This window comes from Salmo trutta, chromosome 12, assembly GCF_901001165.1.
Source record: "Salmo trutta chromosome 12, fSalTru1.1, whole genome shotgun sequence".
Taxonomy (NCBI): Eukaryota; Metazoa; Chordata; class Actinopteri; order Salmoniformes; family Salmonidae; genus Salmo; species Salmo trutta.
The window spans coordinates 59,967,152-59,975,047 of record NC_042968.1 but is presented as its reverse complement, the minus strand read 5'-3'; positions in this window follow the sequence as shown (position 1 = coordinate 59,975,047).

Here is a 7,896-nt window from a genome sequence, read left to right as displayed (position 1 = left end):
CCTGCTCTGCAGCTCACACACCGACACGCACACACACACACACACTTGCCCACACCCGCACACATATACTGTACACAAAAGCAAATAGTCCGTCTCTGGGGAGTGTTTTCACTGCAAATGTGTTCCTGTAGGGTATGTCTCATGGGAGTCTAGTTTGGTTGTTAGTGGTCTAGTGGACCGCCCAGTGCGTTACACCTGCTATGTATAATGGATGAGCCTTAACCTTTTGTAGTGTTACAGGAAAAACAGCTGCGCAGTCGTCGTTCTCCTACTGTAGAAACTATACACCCCGAGAAAAGATGCTGCTGCGTTTGTAGGCATCTCACCTGACAAGCCTGCTGTCATCGTTCCCTGTCACTCCCATCACTCAGGCTGACACACACAATGTAATCTGCCTGTTATTCATGCGAGACAGGCCTCTGAACAGCAAAGGCACAGTCATCCAAGAGCATTTGTTACAACAATGAAAGTATGTCTCTGCAAACTCCGTACAATATGTGGAGATATTTCAAAGCATGCTTTCGTGCTTTGAAGGGGCTCCCGAGTGGCGCAGCAGTCTAAGGCACTGCGTCTCAGTGCTTGAGGTGTCACTACAGACACCCTGCTTCGATTCCAGGCTGGATAATAACCGGCCGTGATCTCATAGGGCGGCGACACAATCGGCCCAGCGTCGTCCGGGCTTGGCCGTTGTAGGCCGTCATTGTAAATAAGAATTTGTTCTTAACTGACTTGCCTGGTTAAATAAAGGTTAAAACCTGATTCTCTCCTCCATCCCTTCCCTCATCGACACACACACAAACACTCATGTGTATGTGGCATGTAGCTCCCTCAGACACAGCTGTGCTTGGTTCTGAGGCCAGAGTGTATGGCAGTGTTAGGGCAGTACCACCAGAGATATTTTAAGCTCTGATTCACTCCAGAATTTCAGTACGAACAGCAGTGATAGCCAGGCAGACAGTGACTAATATTAGCTATGGAATTGTTTGCAGTTTAATTGAATACAGTAGTTTGGCATCTCGAATCTACACCACAAACCCTGTCTGTCAGAGATGTGACTTAACAAACTATACGAATATGACCAAGAGACTGTTAGGACGCAAGGGACCGTAGCGACGCAGGAGACCACAAGCTAAAGGCTACTTATGGTAAATACAGTCAACCTACTGTACTGCATCACACAGTAGACTGTGAGCCATGGTTATGACTGAAAGACCAGTTTTATAACAAGATGCATTTGTTCAAGGTCATTAGGAATAAAGCTAGAAGTAACCTAGAAACAAACTTTAAGTATCAAAGGGTCAGAGGTCAGAGATCATAGGCCAGACAGAGAGGTGATGGGGGAGGGGCAGGGAGAGCCAAGATGGAGGGCCAATGACCAACCGTTACAGATCCACAAAACATTGTAGACTTGCTTGAATACAGTATATTAACACCACCATGGAATGTTGAGCTATATAGCTTGCTAAAAGTACAGCATAGGAGTAGAAGAGTGAATTTCAACCTTTTTGTCTTTTTTCATGGTCAAATTCTAACTTCATATCTTTCTGTCTCTCTCTCTCTATCCTGGGCCAGTCCTGATTGACTACTGCAGCTGTGGCTGTGCTTCTCGCTATGGTCGGACAGGCAGACACAGACAGACAGGCAGACCAGGAGTACCCCACCACACACAGAGGTGAAAGACGCTTGACTTTGGGAGGCATTACAAGTCCTTTACCACTAGCTGACTTTACCATGAGAAAACACCAGAGAAGACATTTATGTTTTTGTGTTTATTTGCGGTGTGCTCACACACTTTCCCATAGACAGCACACACTCTCAAATGCGCTCTGACGCTCACAAACTCTTGTTTGATCATGTGGCACACACTCCTTTCTGCCCAAAACTAAACTAAATTGAAAGCTATGAGTCAGTAAGAGTTTGCTGTGCGTCACGCACACGCGAACACACACACACACACACACACACACACACACACACACACACACACACACACACACACACACACACACACACACACACACACACACACACACACACACACACACTCACCAGTGCTGCTTGTATTATCTTCCCCAGGAAGGTTCCCTACAGCTCCAGCTGTGGGTCAGATCACTCTATCCTTTAGCTCAGAAAAGAAGGGATGAAATGGAACAAAGGAGCAAAAGAGGACTAGAAGAAGGTATAAAGCCAGACCAGCTGGCTTAGAGGAGAAAACCCAGAGACCTGGGTGACCGTGTTCGGCTCAAAGCTACCAACTGCACACTGAGAGGAAAGAGACATAACCAGCCCCCAGCAGCGCCCTCAGACACACACACACCCTGTGACCTCCCTCAGAGGCGTCATGCCCATAGTGGGCAAAGGGGCACGTGCCCCCTCAGATTTGTCCTTTTTTAAAATATATATCTATATATTTTTAAATGTGTTTCCCTGTAATACTTTCTACTAGCCACCTAGAAATTTGGGGCAGTAGGTAGCCTAGCGGTTAGAGTGTCGGGCCAATAACCAAAAGGTCACTAGTTTGAATACCCGGGCCAACAAGGTGAGAAATCTGCCAATGTGCCCTTGAGCAAGGCACTTAACCCAAATTGTTCCAGGGTCACTGTAGATAATGGCTGACCCTGTCCGCGACCCCACTTTCTGAGGGTGTCTCAAGGGGAGTTGGGATATGCAAAAATGTCCAATTCCAACATGTGTATAATACACACTATTCATTATTATAATCCTTTTTTGAAGTTGGCTTTAGCTAGCCCAGGTAGGTTCCCAATCTCCTAATCTCATTACTAGCTACCAAGAGATCATTTCGTAATATCACTCAAGCTAGTAGCTAGTTTGTCTAACTATCTTAGCATGCAAGCCTGCTGGCAAGGTTGGTAGACTTTAGAAAAGCAAGCAATTAATAAACACACTGAATAAGACTCACATTCCTTTCGATCTTTTACCCAGATTTGAGCGGAGATGCAGAGAAGCATATTTAGTTTCTTTAAAAAAAAGATCCACCAGTAAGGAGGATACAGACAGCCCAAGAGGTACGCTTAGACATGCAGAAAAATAAACATTTTTCGTTTTACATAGAATTAAGCATAATGATTATGGCTCTAGGTTCAGGTGTTTGAAAAATGCAAACATTTTCAACGTAGCCATCCTCACGTACTTTGTGCCCCCTCAGATTTTGGGGTGCATGACGCCCCTGGCCTCCCCAGTGCGTTCTGGCTGGGTGTCTGAGGACGAGGTTTAGTCACCTGTCTCTGTCATTCTGGGTATATTTAGCTGCGAGGTGTCGCTAACGCTGCCTGTGTGTGTGTGTGTCACTGACACTCAGGCCTTTGTAGGCCTTGGCATAAGAGTCCAGGATTACTGGTCTAAAGGCCTATGGCTCTTCCCATTACAGAGAAAGAGGGTTGGAACACAGAATGGACGGACGTATGGACAAACGGACGGACGGACAGACACAGAGAGAGAGAGAGAGATCAACCCTATGAACATGGCCCGGATTTCCACACACTGAGCATCTGCTAGGCTGAGGCTTAGTTTTAACCTGCCCACTTCTGCCAGATCACTACAGATGAAGGAAAGGAGAGAGAAGATGAAGCTACTCAATACACCTATAAAGTTCCTATAGGGTTAGTGTGAGGATACAGTGGGTTCTTGAAGACCAAGGATAATACACAAACAAACACACACAAACACAAGGATAACAAATAGTGGGCAGCACACTGGTCTCAGCTGTGGGAATCTCTGTACGCATGAGAGCTCAGGTATAAACCTACTCTATAGCTGATGGGAAGTTACACCTTCACAAGTTTAATGGCTTCTCCACACTGTTGACTTTACTTGTCCACTACTTGCTGACTTGACAGATTCACCAGACACACACACACAGACAGTCTGGAATTGACCATATATTGTACAGCTCATATACAGTACAGTCCTGACATGGTGAATGATTAGTTTGAGCCTTAATCTAAGCAGTCCTGAAGTCTGTCAGTCTGAGAGTTCAGCTCAGGTTCAGTTTGTTGTTATAGTAAAACATCAACACATCCAGGCCATTACTCTCAGTGGTGGAAAATACCCAATTGTCGTACTTGAGTATAGTTAAGATACCTTCATAGAAAATGACTCAAAGTAAAAGTCGCCCAGTAAAATACTACTTGCGTAAAAGTCTAAAAGTATTTGGTTTTAAATATACTTAAGTATCAAAAGTAAATGTAATTGCAAAAATATACTTAAGTATCAAAAGTAAATGTCATTGAAAAAATATACTTAAGTATCAAAAGTAAAAATGATTTTAAATTCCTTATCTTAAGCAAACCATTTTTTTATTTTTTATTTACGGATAGCCAGGGGCACACTCCAATACTCAGACATAATTTACAAACGAAACGTGTGTTTTAGTGAGTCCGCCAGATCAGAGGCAGTAGGGATGACCAGGGATGTTCTCTTGATAAGTGTGTGAATTGAAACATTTTCATGTCCTGCTACCCATTCAAAAGTACTTTTGGGTGTCAGGGAAAATGTACGGAGTAAAAAGTACATTATTTTCTTTAGGAATGTAGTGAAGTAAAAGTTGTCAAAAACATGAATAGGAAAGATACCCCCCCAAAATACTTAAGTAGTACTTTAAAGTAGTTTTACTTATGTACTTTACACATCTGATTACTCTAACAGGTTAGTTGACAGACTTGTGTGGGTGGCTGTTTGCAGGTGAGTGCGTGCACTTGCTAGACGGCCCCTGATAGACTGATGCCCGTGATCCACCACCCTCCAGGAAGTGAAGAGAGGGACAGAGAGAAATAAAGAGGGAGAGAAGAGAAGGGAGATAATAGAGAAGGGTGAAGAGAGACTAGAGAACCGAGAGGGATATCTGAGGTGAGAGTGTGGGTGTTATTGTGTGAGGGGCGGGCAGAGGAGAGGAAGGAGTTGGTCTCTCATCCAGTAATAATATTTTCTGGAGCTCTCTGCAAAACATCTGGTTCTCTTCAGACAAGCCTTATTGCTACTGACACTACGTATTTGTCTTTCACCCACACCTCTCCCACCTACATGCACACGTATACACAAGTACACACACGTGCACACTGCACTGACACACAAGTGTGTACCCCCTGTCCCCTCTCAGTTGCTTTTGGCTGGAAACTTGTTTCCCAAAGAGTTGCTGGTTCAAGCCTCGTTCCGGTTGTTTCCCCTAAATTGTTACGCCTCCTTCACAGACCGGATGGCACTTCATGTTCTTTTCCTATAGAAAACCCTTGTGTGGCTATTCAATGGGCCGTGTTGTTTTAGTTATGAATGAAATGGTCAAACAAACTATAACTGTAAAAACCTGTGGTGTAGCAATGTTGTAGGTTTACTGGCAGTGTTTAGTAAAATCTCTCTCCTCTCCTGCTGTTTCCTGTCTTCCATACCCCCTCTTTACCCTCTTCTGTGGGGGGCATGACCAATGGCCACAGAGATCAGTAGTGCTTGTAATGGATTAATCAGTGAAGAATATCACTGTCTGTACATGCCATTATCCTTCCAGCAGTGTACAAGCAGTAAAAGTTGAAAATGCCAGTTACTGAGACAATGGCAACTAACTACATATGTTTTGGTTCACTGGAGAATGCAGCTGGTCTGGCACAGGGATTATGGGCTAGAGTTGTGTTGGGCTAGGCTGTGGGGCCCTGTAGGGTTGGGCTGGGACCAGCAGAGAGCCCTGTGCTACGTGTTTGGGTTGGGCTGGGACTGGGGCTTTGGTCCAGATATGAGATGATGTGGGGTAGGGCTGAGGCTCCACTCCCCAGAAGATAGTGTTACTGTGAAAGCCATGAGCGAGTGGAAACTAATCTACCCTTACCAAGCTGCCTCGCATAGCTGACAGTCCATGCTACATCTATGTGTATGTGTGTTTCACCAGCTGCTTGCGTCTCTTCCAGTCAATGGTGTTTAGAAAATAGCTTGAAAAACCCATACTTATAAGTACAGCTCAATTCATGCAATCAAGCAAGGACACACACACCAAACACACGTCTAAGTGCAGGAGGGCATCTCAACAATGAGCGGGGCACCTTTGAAGTGTTGTTAGCTCTATCCTGGGTCAGGCTGGGTCAGTCATAACAACTGACTGGAACAACAGCCATCAAGGCCACGACAGGTGGAAACACATGACAAGGCTATAGGCTTGGGCTATACGGGCCATTTTCCAGGACAAAGATTAGAAACCTATTCCTGGAATAAAACACTTTCGATGGAGATTCCAGAACTTGGCTTATATCTGGGAAATATCGTACAAAAACGTTGACTAGCTAGTTTTGAGCCAGCTAAATTCTGGTCATTCTAAGGTGGAACTCTGGGTACCGGTATTCTACTGCAGAATTTGGGGTATTCTCCATCTCATAGTGGAATCCTGGCCATCCTCCTGCCGGGTCACGCCAGGGGTCATGGTTCTCACCTGTACATTCCTGTAGTTGTGCTGATATGCAGCTTGCTACAGCCACGTGTCATTATATGAATGAATGGGTGGTTCATTTTACAGTCCACCAATAGTTACTTAGATTTTTAAAACAGTAATGACCTAATATTTGCATAATAAATAGGCTTTGGTTTCTTTTAGATTAATTGACACAAGTCCAGCTTCACTACTGTATGTGCCACTTGGTACCAGGTAAGTACCAATTGTGTTGAAATTGTTCTAGGTAAATACCAGAACGTTTCTAGAGATTTGACATGTAAATACAAAAGTACCAGCTTAAACCGGGCTGTAAAATAACATTTGACTGAATGAATAAAAAAAGGTATAAGCTTTTAATGAATTCCTCTTGCATATCAAGTTTCCATGTGTGTGTGTGTCGCTCTGACACCTAAGACTAGAGGAAGGGGAAGTCCAGGCTAGTACCATGCATTCACACTGATCCATCAGCCTCCCAGTCCAACAGCATAAGGAGAGCCACAGGTCAAGCTGTCTGACCTATCCTGACGCTGGCCCGAGGGCAGGGGAGTGACCGTAAACAGTTCCCAGATGTCAGAGGTTAAGTGTTGTCACATGGCCAGCACAGCCCACCTAATGACTGACAGGTGTCGAACTCTGACCCATGTTACCATGGAAACAAGGTTTTAAGCCACATCACGGACATGAGCATCACTTCTCGTTAGAACAAAACACAAACAGGGCAATTTGTCTGTTTTAAAGAGACGTGGGTTTTTGCTCTCTAAAAAGTCAAGCAAATGCCTCAGTAATTGGGGGGAATGAGAACAAGGTGATATTGTGCTATAGAGAGTACAGTCTATCACCAATTACACTTTACAGCCGTGGTGATGGGATATACCTGTAGCTAAAGGCTTTCCCAGTCCACAGGGTGCTGAGGGGCATGTGAGGGAGGGGAGATAGGATGAGAATAGGGGGATAGTCACCCTAACCACCCCTGTTGATTGTCTGTCATCACCATAAAGGTATCTGGTATAGATGCCAGGTCGCAGTTGTAAATGAGAACCTGTTCTCAACTAGCCTACCTGGTTAAATAAAGGTGAAATAAAAAATAAAATAAGAAATCCCTGCGCAGCAGCGAGTGTATTAGTCATTTAGCAGCCACTCTTGTCCAGAGCAACTTACGATCCGTGCATTCAACTAAAGCACAGTAAAATCATAACCACAACCCAAGGTTCTGGCTGGGTCCATTCTCACAGTCAGTAACAGTGTAACTGCCAGTCACGGGGTAGAGCAGAGGGACAATATGACATATTTTTAGAGTTCTCATCAACTCTGATGATTACCAGCAGGACAAAGGAGTGAGGGGGTAGTTTTAGGGGTCGGGGGGTGGGGGTGGGGGGGGGGGGGGGGGAGTGGGATGAGCGTTAAATGCCCCCCTGCATTGGCACATGCTCAGCTGTTGGGTAAGGGCAAACTGTCCGGACAGAGTCACT